Source organism: Saccopteryx bilineata, chromosome 6 (genome assembly GCF_036850765.1).
Source record: "Saccopteryx bilineata isolate mSacBil1 chromosome 6, mSacBil1_pri_phased_curated, whole genome shotgun sequence".
NCBI classification, from domain to species: Eukaryota; Metazoa; Chordata; class Mammalia; order Chiroptera; family Emballonuridae; genus Saccopteryx; species Saccopteryx bilineata.
In genome coordinates this window covers 183,344,249-183,358,736 of record NC_089495.1, presented here as the reverse complement: position 1 = coordinate 183,358,736, position 14,488 = coordinate 183,344,249, and the positions used below count along the sequence as shown (strand labels likewise).

At 50.5% G+C, this 14,488-nt stretch overlaps 1 protein-coding gene across 5 annotated transcripts in view; it reads right to left on the bottom strand.

Moving 5' to 3' along the window:
• RASSF2 (Ras association domain family member 2) overlaps positions 1-11,762 on the bottom strand; it is a 50,244-nt gene extending 38,482 nt beyond the window's left edge. Inside the window, exon 1 of one of the 5 annotated variants that reach the window (XM_066234790.1) lies at positions 11,741-11,762. The gene's annotated coding sequence lies outside the window, so the exon portion shown is untranslated. Of the gene's footprint in view, positions 1-104; positions 290-1,130; positions 1,366-1,727; positions 1,750-11,740 lie in introns of those variants that run through there. The other 4 variants (XM_066234791.1, XM_066234788.1, XM_066234792.1 and 1 more) reach the window with 4 other exon arrangements.
• Between the last annotated feature and the right edge of the window lie 2,726 nt (positions 11,763-14,488).

Below are 14,488 nucleotides of genomic sequence, written 5' to 3'. Positions count from 1 at the left end.
GTATCAAGATCAACTGTGGCAGGACCCGAGTCCCGCTCTAGGATACATTGTTACTTGTCAGCTCAATGGTTCAAACATTCATTCATTCCACGTAAGGTACTCACTATAAACCTGGCCGTTCTAGACACAGCCTCTGTCCTCGGGGAAAACACGTTCTAGGGACCCAGGTTGCGATCACATGGAAATAAAGTACATGGCAGCGTGGAGAAGCTCGTGTTCATTCCCTCCCGTCACGGAGGTGTACAGGTGCTGCGAACAACCCAGGACCCACAGGACGCCTCATAAAAAGATGGAACCCTCGGTCTCCCCGTCAGGCCACTGCCCTCTCTGCTGTCCCCAGGGCTTTCTCGGCTTAGAAGCTGAATGCAAAGCAGCCGCTCAAAATGCAGAAGCGGCCCGGTCCGCCCAACGCACCTGCCTCTCTCGGGCGCAGAGGAAAAGCCGAGGTCCCCTACGACCTCAGGCGCCAGCTCCGGAGGCGGTGGGCGGGAAGACCACAAAGGGGAAGTGCCCCGACTACCGCGGGCCCCAGAGCACTCTGCGCCCTTGTGAAGGCAGAGGGCGCCCAAGCTAGGGGGGGGGGGGGGGGGGGCTGGAACCCGCCTCTGAGGGATCTGTCCATTGGACCGGGAAGAAGAGGATCGAACTGGAGTGCTGGCGCTGACCAGGGCTGTCGCGGCCTGCCATCCCTGCACCTGCCGCCCTCCCTCACTTCGCCGGGGAGTCCCTGGGACCCCGACACAGGTTGGGGATGCCTTCCTGCCGCCGCCCTCGGCGTGGAGAAAAGGAAAGACCCCCAGGGCTGGGGCAAGAAGACGAGCTTGGAGTCACAACTTTCCCCCGCCGGAAGGCGGGTGGGCTAGGGTTCCAGCCTACCCAGCCCCTGGGGAGGGGGGCGGTATGCATACCCCGGAACGCCCGCGGCTGGGGGAGGAGGGAGGAGATCAGGGGCAGGCGAGGACTGAGGGGCTGGCCTGGACCCGGCAGGGGACTCTGCGGGAAAACTTTCGGTAGAGTCGAGAGAGGACCCCCGGTACCCCGCACCTGCGTCCTGCATCCTGCGTCTGGAGCCTTGCCCCATGCCCCACGCCCCACGCCCCGCGCCCCGCGCCCCGCGCCCAGAGCCTTGCCTGCGTTCCAAGCCGGTTGCATGTCGTGCGCGCCGCAGAGACCGTGGAGTTGTAAAGTGGGGTGCTGCGACCGGAGGGCTGCTCCTGCCCGCGCGTGGGTCAGCGGTCGGCGGGTCCAGATCAAATCTGGCTGGGCAGAGCTGGCCGCGGCCGCGCGATTGGGGGTCGGACGCCCCGCCCTCTTCGCTCCCCCTCCGCCCCTCCTCGCCCTCTTGCCCGCCCCAAAGCCTTTATCTTCCCCTATCCGGTCTGATCGTCCTCCCTCCCCCTCTTTCTTGAGCTCTCCATCTCTCCCCACACCCCTCTTCCCTCGCCTTTCTTCCTCCCCTCCTCTCCCGCCCTCCCCCTCTCCCCTCCCCCATGGGGGGTGGAGCCTCTCCCCTCCCTCCCAGACAATGCTGTGGCTGCTGTCCTCTCCTTCCCCGCCTTTGAGCCAGGGGTGTCAGAGGCTGTCAGCGCCTCTTCCGGGCTGGGAGGGGGTGCTGAGTGCGCGGAGGGGTTAAGAGTGAGAGGGTGGGGAGGATGAACTGGATCCCCTCGCGACATTCGCTCTGCTCTCTCCAAGAGGGTTGGAGTCAAGCCCCCCCCCCAGCTCACCCCACGTTGTGACAGCCACTCCCAGGGAACAGTCACGCTGCCCCGGGGAACCTGCCTCGAGCGCCCCGGATTTCCCAGGCAGAGGGTGGAGGATCTTCTTTCTTTTCCCCTAACGCCCAGGCTTATTCCAAAAACTGTTTGAGCTGAGCCAGAGCTAAGCCAGGCCCCTTGGACTTCGCAGGCTGGCAAACGTGACAGTAATGTGAAGGAGGCCAAGTGTCTTTGTCCACCTCTCACCGGCTCTTATCCATCCCTGGACCTCCAGGGGGTCTCAGTGCACAAGAAGCCCACGACCACCCCAGCTGCGGGGGCCCCTTATCTGTTCCCTCCTTGTTTTCAGAATTCTGCCCCCCACATACATACCCCAATTCTGAAGAGGCAGTCAGTCCCCACGCCAAAAGGGAAGGGGCCCTAAAGAAAATGGGAGCCAAATCCCCAGGATACAGCAGGGTCAGCTCATCCCTCCTGGAAGCCAAACATTCTTCACTAAATTCATTGTTTGGATCTTGAAATGTGTCTCCCATAGAAACAATGTTATAAATGGTGTTCTGCTGCCCAGGCCGGCCACAAAAGTCTTTTGAACCCAAAGCAACTGTAGGGTGGTGCTAAACACTGTGTCAGCTACCCAGGGACAAGGAGGCCACTGACCAGCTTTCTCTATAGGAAAAAAGTATCTTCAGTTCTTTCCCCTTGAGCTGTAAACACAAAGCTCTCCCATGAATTCCCACTCTGAGCCACTACTGTGAATTAGTTAAGCTTCTTTGCAGGTAACCTGAGCACCCGCAGGGAAATATATTCTGAGGACGGGAGGGTTTCCCTACAGCCTCAGGGTCTAAACTGCAGGGAGAGCTCAGTAAGAGGCAAATCCAGGGTCTCCAGGCTTCCAGTAACGCTAGAAGTCTGTTAGGGGCCAACTCTTCCTTTTCAACACTGGACAAAGGGTGGCAATTGCTTGCATCAGTGGGGCTTGGAGCCCCCCTGTTGAAGAAAGCAACCAGGTGAAACTAGGATTCCTGGCTCTCTATTCCAGTCTCCCAAGAGAGCAGCTCATTGGCCCAGCTTAGGACAGGTGACCACCCTATTCCCAATCAACAGGGTCCAGGGGTAGGTTTACCTTGTCCAAACTACACTGCCAGGAACCCTAACCAAATGCCTTGCTTAAAACAAAATCCACTGGTCCTGGTCAGTGGCTCAATGGATAGAGCGCTGGCCCCTCGTATGTATGTCCAGGATTTGATCCCCAATCAGGGCACACAGGAGAAGCAACCATCTGCTTCTCCACCTCCTCCTTCCCTTTCTCTTCCCCTTCTCTCCCCCTTCCCGCAGCCAGTGGCTCAGTTAGTTTGAGCGTAGCCTCAGCTATCTTAGGATAGCTCCCTCTGAGTGCTACAACCTCAGGTGCTAGCTCCACACTGGAGCATTGGGCCTGGTGGATCCCAGTCAGGCGCATGTGGCAGTCTACCTCACTATCTCCCCTCCTCTCATTTAAAAGAAAGAAAAAAGAAAAAAAGAAAATCCACTTAGGTCAATTAGCTCAGTTAGAACATCATCCAGAAACACCAAGGTTGGGGAGATCATACAGGAAGTGACAGATGAATGCACAGCTAAGTGTAAAAACAAATGAACACTTCTCTCTCTTTCTCCCTTCCTTTCTCTGTCTCTTTAAAATCAATTTAAAAAAATCTACTCCTTTCCACTTGTACCCTCTATTGTAGTGAATAAATTGATTGATTGATTGATTGATTGATGAATGGATTAGTTCAGGGGTAGTCAACCTTTTTATACCTACCGCCCACTTTTGTATCTCTGTTAGTAGTAAAATTTTCTAACTGCCCACCAGTTCCACAGTCATGGTGATTTATAAAGTAGGGAAGTAGGCCCTGGCCGGTTGGCTCAGCGGTAGAGTGTCGGCCTGGCGTGCGGGGGACCCGGGTTCGATTCCCGGCCAGGGCACATAAGAGAAGCGCCCATTTGCTTCTCCACCCCCCCCTTCCTCTCTGTCTCTCTCTTCCCCTCCCGCAGCCAAGGCTCCATTGGAGCAAAGATGGCCCGGGTGCTGGGGATGGCTCCTTGGCCTCTGCCCCGGGCGCTGGAGTGGCTCTGGTCTCTGCAGAGCAACCCCCCGGAGGGGCAGAGCATCGCCCCCAGTGGGCAGAGCGTATCCCCTGGTGGGCGTGCGGGTGGATCCCGGTCGGGCGCATGCGGGAGTCTGTCTGACTGTCTCTCCCCGTTTCCAGCTTCAGAGGGATACCAAAAAATAAAAATAAAAAATAATAATAATAAAGTAGGGAAGTAACTTTATAAAATTTATAAAGCAGAGTTACAGCAAGTTAAAGTATATAATAATAATTACTTACCAAGTACTTTATGTCGGATTTTCACTGTTTGGCAGAATAAATCTTTATAAAACAACTTACTATAGTTAAATCTATCTTTTTATTTATACTTTGGTGCTCCGCTACTGCCCATCATGAAAGCTGGAACGCCCACTAGTGGGCGGTAGGGACCAGGTTGACTACCACTGGATTAGTTCAAGATACCAGAAAATCTTTTTTTTCTTTATCAATCTCCTCATACAGGAACCACAGGAGAGAAAAGAATAGAGAGACCCTTATCCTTCAAAGCAGTATGGGGACAATACATCTGTAACGAGGATAATATTTTGCAAACTGATACATTAAAACCCCTCCCCCCTTAAAACCTGCTTCTTTCAGCCTTCCACCCTGTAAAGCCAGTAGCCAAGGCCACCATCACAGCAGCCTGGCCCATGCAGGTTCGCGCTGGATTCGGACAGTCGGTAAAGAAACAACGGAGCCAAAAACTGATGAGCCATCTTCTTTAATCCTAGCTTGCACCCGGCAGGCAAGTAAAAACACACATTGGGCTCCAAAACCCACTCACATTCAATGCTCACAAAGCTACTGACTTATCCGAGTTTCCTAGAATCAAAGGTTTCTAGTTCACCAGACTTACTCACCTCTGTTCCCCATCTCCTTCCTTCTCCCTGCACAAACTCTGCACAAACTGCACAAACTGGCTTCTCACTCAACACTTCGCCATCTTGGCTGCTTCTCCTGGCCTCCTCCACATAGCCTTTCTCTGCTCTGCTCTCTAATACTAATCTCAGAAACCAAGAGAGCAAGCTCCTGTTCTACCCCCATTTTATAGTGTAGAAATCAAAACCTTTAATCCAATATATAATATAGGGAAGTCTCTAATACAAAGTCACTTATCAGAGACATGATGGGATTGTACCACCCCACATCAAAAAGGATGGGAAAGGCTTAATCCCCAAACCAAGCCCCAGGCTACAAGGATTCTGCCTGCCCACAGCCTGCCCCCAACACACATTAATATCACCTGGGTGATGGCCTCCACGTGGGCAGCGGCACCATCTTTAACAAAGTGAGCATAATATATTTTATCTGCCCAACACACCCTCAGGGACTGGACCAGGAGACACATGCCTCAGGGAAGCAGCAGATGAGCATTGCCTAGATCCAGTCCTCCATTAGAAATGCCATGCACACCACAGGTGCACTTGAAAACTTTCTAGCCGCATTAAAAGTGGTATAAAGGAACAACTGAAATGAATTTGAATATATTGCATTTAAAGCAAAAGAGCCCGAATATGACCATTTCAAAGTGAAAACAATATAAAGAAATTGTTCATGAGGTATGTCATATTCTATTTTTCTACCAAAGCTAAGATCAGGTGTGGATTTACACACATCTCAATTTGGATGTTAAATTTTCATCAAAAATACTTGATCTGGGCCCTGGCTGGTTGGCTCAGTGGTAGAGCATCGGCCTGGCATACAGGAGTCCCGGGTTTGATTCCCGGCCAGGGCACACAGGAGAGGCGTCCACCTGCTTCTCCACCCCTTCCCCTCTCCTTCCTCTCTGTCTCTCTCTTCCCTTCCCGCAGCCAAGGCTCCATTGGAGCAAAGTTGGCCCAGGCGCTGAGGATGGCTCTGTGGCCTCTGCCTCAGGCGCTAGAATGGCTCTGGTTGCAACAGAGCGGCGCCCCAGAGGGGCAGAGCATAGCCCCCTGGTGGGCATTCTGAGTGGATCCCGGTCGGTGCATGCGGGAGTCTGTCTGACTGCCTCCCCATTTCCAACTTCAGAAAAATACAAAGAAAAAAAAAACAAACTTGATCTGTATTTAGGTTTCACAAAATTTCTACTTGAAAAAGTAAATTCATCTGCCCAAGTTGTTCCAAATAACTTACCTAAAAGATCCCCAATAATTGAATTGAGTATTAGTATTATTTTTTTATTTAAGCTTTAATTAAGATTACATAGATCTGGTTACACTGGTCACATTTCAAGTGCTCAATAGCCACATGTGGCTAGTGGCGGCCATATTGGGACAGCACAGGTCTAGGGAGCAAGCTGACTTCCTTTACCTCTTCAATAGAACCTTGGCAGGAGTGTCAAGCACGCAGACAGAAAATGATTTCCTAAACTCTTTTTTGGCCCCTATATCATCTCAGGAGGCAGCTTTTGCCAGTAGATCTGAGTTCTGCTTTCTGCTGAGAAGAACCAGGACATGCAGAGAAGTGGGTGCCCAAAGTCAGCTCTTCTATTCTCAGTGGATTCTGGGAGAAGGAAGGAAGCAGGGGACACAGACAGCTGGAAACGCCACATCTCCCGGTTTGTGACCTTCAGCTAGAGTGAGGCATACACTGAGGGGTGGAGGGAGTTCTGGGGACAGAAGAGAGAAGCCTGCCGCACTGGCTACTCTGCCCAGTTCTCAGGCACCAGCCAAAGGGAGGGGCAGCCTCACTAAGGTCAACTTAGTGATCACCATGGCTACCCAGACAGAGTGCCTGGGTTTAGCTTTCTGGGGTCCCTTCGGAATCCATGCATGGTGAAGACATGATGCGGAAGTTCCCAGCTGCTGCCAAGGACCAGGGACCTCGGGAGGAAACCAGACTTGAAGCAGGCCTTCCATAGGGCCCGTCTTGGTTTCGGTTCCCTCAAAAGCAGAACTTGAAACAAGGACATGGCTGCGGGTTGAATTGATCCCAGAAAGTTAGAGACTGAGACAGGCGAGGAGAAAAAGCTAATAAAGGATGTGCAACGGGGGCCCCATCCCTCTGGGGACCCTCTGAGGAACTGTGTACAATGAGCCTCAGAACTGTCCTCTCTGAAGGTCGGGACTGGGGCATTTATCCGCTGACTGTCACCCTCACCTGCTGAAATTACTCCCGGGAATGCTTGCTTCTCCTTCTTCTTGGCTGTGTGGGCATCTTTGGCCTCAAAGCAACATCTGAGGAAGGAAAGCAGGAACCACTGTCATTGGCACTTGAGGTGGGACTAGTCGTTGTGCGCGGAGCTGCCCGCCATGGCCACGCTGGGATGAGGAGTGGGCTGAGGGGATGTGACTCAGAGCATGCAGATCATTGGCTCTGAGGTCCAGCATGGGGAAGGCATGTTGACCCTGGCGGCCAGGTGAAGGGCTGGCAGGAGGACGTGGTGACTCAGAGGGACTCAGAGGGAATGCTGGTGAAGCCTGAGTTAAGGTCAAAGAGCACTAGCTCTGAAGGAGCGGGGAGCACCCAGCCTATGGGGTACATAAGCTGCAGGTAGGAGCAGTAAACACCAGGCAGAACATCAAGAAGAAGGGGGCCGTCACCCCTCAGCATCTGCTTTCGCAGGATGGTCCAGAGCAGGCCCTCTGTCGGGGGTCCGTGGGGACCCAGAGGCACCATCTTTGCATGCCAACACAAGAGAACAAAGACAGAATCTCCCCCGAAGAGTCACGTTAAAGCGAGCTGGGGAAGGAAGGAAGGAAGAACCCTTAGCGAGTTTTACCTAAGCACACCAGAAGGTCTGTTTATATTATTGAATCAAACTCCTTTTTTTTTTCTCCTCTGCTATATAGGAGATGAGAATCTAAAAGGAAGATCTAGTGAGTTATAGAGAAATAAGGAAGCTTAAATGAGATCTGTCAGCTGATTTCTCAACAGAAACTTGGCAGGCTGGAAGGAATTGGCCAGAAATACAGTATTCAAAGTAACGCAAAGCAAGAACCTACAACCAAGATTACCCAGAAAAGCTATCATTTGGAATTGAAGGGCACATAAAGAGCCTCCCAGAAAAGAAGAAGCCAGAGGAGTTCATCACCACCAACCAGCATTACATGAAATGTTAACGGGTCTTCTTTAAGAAGAAGAAGGAAGAAAAAATAAAAAATATATATATGAATAATAAAATGGTAATAAATACATATCTATCAATAATTGCATCTAAAAAACAAACCACATGAATGAGCAGAACAGAAACAGACTCATAGACACAGAGAACATTTTAATGGTGGCCAGATGGAAGGCGGGGGTCTGGGTGACAAGGATGAAGGGATTAAGAAGTACAAATTAGTTGTCACAGAATAGTCATGGGGATGTAAAGCACAGCACAGGAAATATAGTCAGTAATACTCTAATAAACTATGTATGGTGTCAGATGGGTAGGAGATTCATTGAGATGATCACTAAGTTATATAATGTTTAATCACTGGGGTGTATACCTGAAACAAACATAACATTGTATGTCAACTGTAATTGAAAAATAGAAATAATTTAAATAAAAAAATTAGGCCCTGGCCAGTTGGTTCAGTGGTAGAGCATTAGCCTGGCATGTAGATGTCCTCTTGGGTTCAATTCCCAGTCAGGGGACACAGGAGAAGTGACCATCTGCTTCTACACCTTCCTCCTCTCCTTTCTTTCTTTCTATGTCTCTCTTCGCCTCCCGCAGATCTATGATTGCATTGGGGCAAGTTGGCGCTGGGAGCTGAAGAGGCTCCATGGCCTCGTCCCACGCATTAAATCAGCTCAGTTGCCCAGCAATGGAGCAACGCCCCAGATGGGCAGAGCATTGCCCCATAGGGGGTTTGCCAAGTGGATCCCAGTCGGGTGGATCCCAGTATAAATGGCACTGAAGTAGGCTCAGTGACATGACCCTCAGGCCCCAAACAAGAGACCTATTTTATTAGACTTTTTCTTCTCCGGTTAAGGCTGATAAAAAGAGAAAAAAGGGAGAGCAAAGGATCCAAAGTACATGGCTTTGACTGTACATTTCCAGTCAATATCTCTCTTCACAGAAAGTATTTGGTAGGGAGCCTTAAGGCTAAACTTCCTGGGCAGTTATCCATCTAAACAAAGTGCATATAAACAGAATTTTGTAACCAAAGTGCTTCAAATTAAATGGGAGATTTCATTTAATTTTTTCTAGGAATTCATTCAAGTTTCCTTAACCTCGAGGTTATATTCCATCAAAGCTTCCCTTCCATTCCTGGTTGTACTGAAATAATAATTACTTGGTGTGAAAATGTTACTCTCTCATAACACCAATTGAGTACACATTCAAAATTATATTGATCATCATTTACTAGGCAGCAGTGGTATGCCAGGTGTCATGCTAGGCATGGGGGAAGACAAGAAAAATAAGAATCACAGAGCCAAAAACAGTATCAGGCAATCTCTCCTCAAACAACATCATTTGGTGGCTCAGAAATGGAAACTTAGAAAAATCAACTCATTATACCATTTGGTGACAAGAAACAGAAGCCATTTCAGCCACCCTAAGTAGAGAACTTGATTTTAAAGAACCGAGTTTTTTGCACAGCTCATGGGAAAGGAGCAAGCCAGATCCAAGATGGGCTAGAGCAGGGGCAGTCAACCTTTTTATACCTGCCGCCCACTTTTGTATCTCTGTTAGTAGTAAAATTTTCTAACCGCCCACCAGTTCCACAGTAATGGCGATTTATAAAGTAGGGATGTAACTTTTCTTTATAAAATTTAGAAAGCAGAGTTACAGCAAGTTAAAGCAGATAATAATAATTACTTACCAAGTACTTTATGTCGGATTTTCGCTGTTTGGCAGAATAAATCTTTATAAAACAACTTACTATAGTTAAATCTATCTTTTTATTTATACTTTGGTTGCTCCGCTACCGCCCACCATGAAAGCTGGAACGCCCCCTAGTGGGCAGTAGAGACCAGGTTGACTACCACTGGACTAGAGTATAACCTACAATTCTCTCTCTCTTTCTCTCATACTCCCTCCTTCTCTTCTTCCCTGCTTCTTGTATTGCCTTCTCTCTTCATATCTGCTTCAACTCTGCCCAGAGGGCAGCCTTGATCCCAAAGTCTAGAGATCCCGCAGCCACCACCAACTCACTCATTCTTTGGGTGGCCAACAGCAGGATGGGGCCTGGATGCGAGTTGGGTCAGTGCCTCAGAAAGGGGAGGGGTGGACAGAGGGGAAAAGTGTGTGGGGTCTCTACCAAGTGGTCGCATGGTCTGATCTCCTACTTGTCGGTCCTTACATCACTGGCAGCCCAGGCTCATGGCCAGGTGTGGGACCCTAGCCCCCAGACCTTCTTGAGACATCCCGAACGGCGGTTTCTCTACATGTGCCGTGTGTTTGCATACGTTTGTGTATGCCCAGGCATTTCCCTTCCCCTGAGATGCCCGTACCACCCCCCCTCTGCTGGACCGTGTTTCCCATGGCAGTGCAGGGATGGCATGGGAGGAATTTGCTTCCCTTCGGGTGTGCCCTCTGCCTTTCAGCTTCCCAATTTACATGTGCAATCTAAGGCAGTGGTCTCCAACCATTTGTGGGCCATGGACCGGTTTAATGTCAGAAAATATTTTCACGGGCCGGCCTTTAGGGTGGGACGGATAAATGTATCACATGACTGAGACAAGCGTCAAGAGTGAGTCTTAGACAAATGTAACAGAGGGAATTTGGTATTTTTAAAAAATAAAACATCAGCCTGACCAGGTGGTGGTGCAGTGGATAGAGTGTCAGACTGCGATGCAGAGGACCCGGGTTCGAGACCCCGAGGTTGCCAGCTTGAGTGCAGGCTCATCTGGTTTGAAGGAAAAAGCCCACCAGCTTGAACCCAGGGTCGCTGGCTCCAGCAAGGAGTTACTCGGTCTGCTGAAGACCCGCGGTCAAGGCACATACGAGAAAGCAATCAATGAACAACTAAGGTGTCGCAACGCGCAATGAAAAACTAATGATTGATGCTTCTCATCTCTCTCCGTTCCTGTCTGTCCCTGTCTATCCCTCTCTCTGTCTCTGTAAAAAATAAATAAATAAATAAAAATTTTAAAAAATAAAAATAAAAAAAATAAAACATCGTTCAGACTTATATATAAATAAAACAGAAATAATGTAAGTTATTTATTCTTTCTCTGTGGACCGGTACCAAATGGCCCATGGACCGGTACCGGTCTGTGGCCCGGGGGATGGGGACCACTGATCTAAGGAACATCCACACAAACATGGCATATGGCCTGACCAGTGGTGGCGCAGTGGATAAAGCGTCGACCTGGAAATGCTGAGGTCGCCGGTTCGAAACCCTGGGCTTGCCTGGTCAAGGCACATATGGGAGTTGATGCTTCCAGCTCCTCCCCCTTCTCTCTCTCTGTCTCTCCTCTCTCTCTCCCTCTCTCCCTCTCCTCTCTAAAAAAAAAAAAAAAAAAAAAAAAAGAAAAAAAAAAAAATTAAAAAAAAAAAAAAAAAAAAAAAACCAAACATGGCATATGGAGCCTCACCTAACTTCCCTGGTCCAGCTAGAACTCTACCCAAAGCCTTTTCCATATTCTACAGCTGCTCTCAATGCCTGCCCAGCTTTCCAACCTTGGCTCAAGAGTCCTCTCTACTGGGGAGCCCTCCCTGAACAGCCTCTCCCCACCCTCCCCACCACTTCCTCAGTGCTCTCCAGCGCTGTTGCAAAATACATCTCCCGGAGCACTTACTCCGATTAACCAGCCCAAAGGCCAGGACGGTGTCTTATTTATTAGTTCAAATTTTTCTACGTCTGCCACAGTGTGAGTACTCAACGCATTGGGATGAAAGAAGGAAATCAGAAAATGAATCCTATCCGATTATTCGCCAGGTTACAGGCATGAACTCGGTTTTCATACAACCCTAGGAAGAACTACTGTTTTTATCTTAACTTTACAGATGAGGAAACAAAGCGGCACAGAGTGGCTAACTTGCCCAAGATCACAGCCAGCAGGGGCCAGAGCTGGGATATGAACCCAGGAAGTCCATCTCAAGTCCCTCTCTCAGCCCTTGTGTCTTCTGCCTCCTCAATAGCTGGGTCCAGGAAAGGGATGACGCTTTGTGCTCCTCATCCAGACTGCTAGCTTCAATTAAAACTCGAATCCAAATGGGGAACTAGAGGTCGGCATATATCCTGGGGTAAGGAGAGAGGATCCATGCTTCCTTGCAGTCTCTGCGCAGCTGGGCACCGGAAGCAGTGGCAGCATCACCTTGGAATCTTTGGAGTGATAGGCAATGCCCACCCACTCTGGGCAAAGCTGGAGGTCAGCAGAAGTTGGCCTATGTCCTGCCTTCTCTCCCCTGTTTCCCTTCCTACCCCATACTCCCATTTCCTCTTTCACTATGACATAGAAGTCTCTGTCACTCACTGATTCGTTCAACGTGCATTTAATAAACACGAACCAAGCCAGAGTGTTCTAGGCACTCAGGACAAGGTATATAAGGAGAGCCCTCAGGAAGGAAGCGACACCTGGGTTGAGTCTTGAAGACTGAGCTGAAGTGCTGTAAATGGAGAGGGACATTCCAGGCAGAGCTACCGCAAGTTCAAAGCCACGAAAAGCCTGGCCAAGTCAGAGAACAGTGTGTGGTCCAGTGTAGCTGAAACAGAAGGTGGGAGGTGAGAGGTATTTTATGTTCCACTTTTGCAGCCAAAATACAAAATTCAAGACCAGTAGAGGTCCCTGGTTCCTGCGGTGTTTCAGGCACACAGCTGTCCTGCCCCTCCTTACGTGTGTGGAGGTTGTCCAAACTGCAGGGCCAGAGCAAGAGCCAACACAGTCCCTCTCATGAAGATGCAGCTCGGCTGAGAGGAGCCAGATGGGGGAAGTTTCTTGGAGGACAGACATGATTCCTGGGCCAAGAAACTTCTGGAAGGAGCCAAGGAGGGGAGGGCAGGACAGCCAAGCCAATGGAACCAGGCCATCGGTCCCCTCCTGCTTCCCCAGACACTGACCCTCTGCCCAGAGCTGACCTAATCTCTGCAGTCGCAAAGCCGATGTTCAGGACTGTCACCAGTGTCACCACTTTGAGACCTTGACCTCCCCTCCTCCTGGCCTGGCCCATCCCGCCCTCCCTGTACACAGAGATGAAAGTTCAGCGTGTTCTTTCCCACACTCTACCTAATCGCTTTGCTATGGAGACCTCCCAGACCCAGCACGCCTTCCTGCTGTGCCCCTGATTGAGAACAGGCCGGGGCTGTCCAGGCCTTCCAAAAACCTTAACCTCTTCCTCCCCAGACTGAGGACATCTTGAAGTAGCTAAGTGACTGGACAGAGAACGTAACTTCCAACATGCAGCCAACTGGCCCCTGTTCTGGTGCACACAGCGCTCAGCCAAGCAGGGAGGAGGGCATGGGAAGATGGGCACAAGATGAGGCAGGGGCGTCAGGCCACGCCTTGCACTGCAGGCCATCGGGTTGCATTCAAATAGCAGTGGGATGCCCTTGTAACGGATTTATTATAGTGATTGGACCTTACACCCTTGTGGGAGAAGCTGGTGTGGTCCTACCTGGAAGAAGACTGTGGAAGATAAGAAAAAAGTCGCACAAAGCAGGGGAAACAATGAGGAGATCTACAAAATGCTGTTGCCTCTTTGTTCAGAGGTAGACCTGGGTTAGCCAGTGCAGGCTGAAAAAATAAGCTAGATGCAAAGTGGGGGACAGCCAGGATGAATGGGAACCCATGAAGACACGTAGAAACCCACAAACCACAACCTCCATCTGTCTTTCAGAGTTTGTGGGTCATCTTCAGAGGCTGGCGCGCTAACCTCAGAGCTTCACGTGCAGGGGACCCAGCACGAGGAGCAGGAGCTGGCGGCCTGACTGGCTCGATGCCACCTATGAGGCCATCGGGCAGATCAGGGACCAGGACGGGAGCTGCTGCAGTGGCACCCGGACCCTGCACCCATCTTCCAAAGTAACACCTGCTGCTGCTGCTTGGTGTCCCTTTCCAAATCTTGCACAGGTTTCTCTTGTGGCCAGCCCTGACATGGACCTGTCCAGTGAAGGACATTCCGGGACATGTGCCTGCAGCTTAGCTTGGCTGACACGGTACGAGCTCCCACAGAGTCCCACACAGTGACCTGCGTGTAGCATAAATTGAGAGCTTTCTCTCATGTGGGTTTTGTTTAATACACCAAATGCTCTCAGATACACTTGGCATGGTTTCTGAATGCTGGCTGTTGTTTTTTTAATTGTATTTGTAGAAGTGATGGCATAGGATTTCTTTGTTCTCAATTTTTATTGCATTCCTTCTTTACTTGATAAGTGCATCTGTCATTTATTAGTTTGCGATCTGCACACTTAAACCCTTTAATGGCTGTATCATTTAAAGTGCTTTGCTTGGCCCTGGCTGGTTGGCCCAGTGGTAGAGCGTCAGCCTGGCGTGCAGGGGTCCCGGGTTCGATTCCCGGCCAGGGCACACAGGAGAAGTGCCCATCTGCTTCTCCACCCCTCCCCCTCCTTCCTCTCTGTCTCTCTCTTCCCCTCCCGCAGCCAAGGCTCCATTGGAGCAAAGATGGCCCGGGCGCTGGGGATGGCTCCTTGGCCTCTGCCCCAGGCGCTAGGGTGGCTCTGTCACAATAGAGCGACGCCCCAGAGGGGCAGAGCATTGCCCTCTGGTGGGTAGAGCGTTGCCCCCTGGTGGGCGTGCCGGGTGGATCCCGGTCGGGGGCATGCGGGA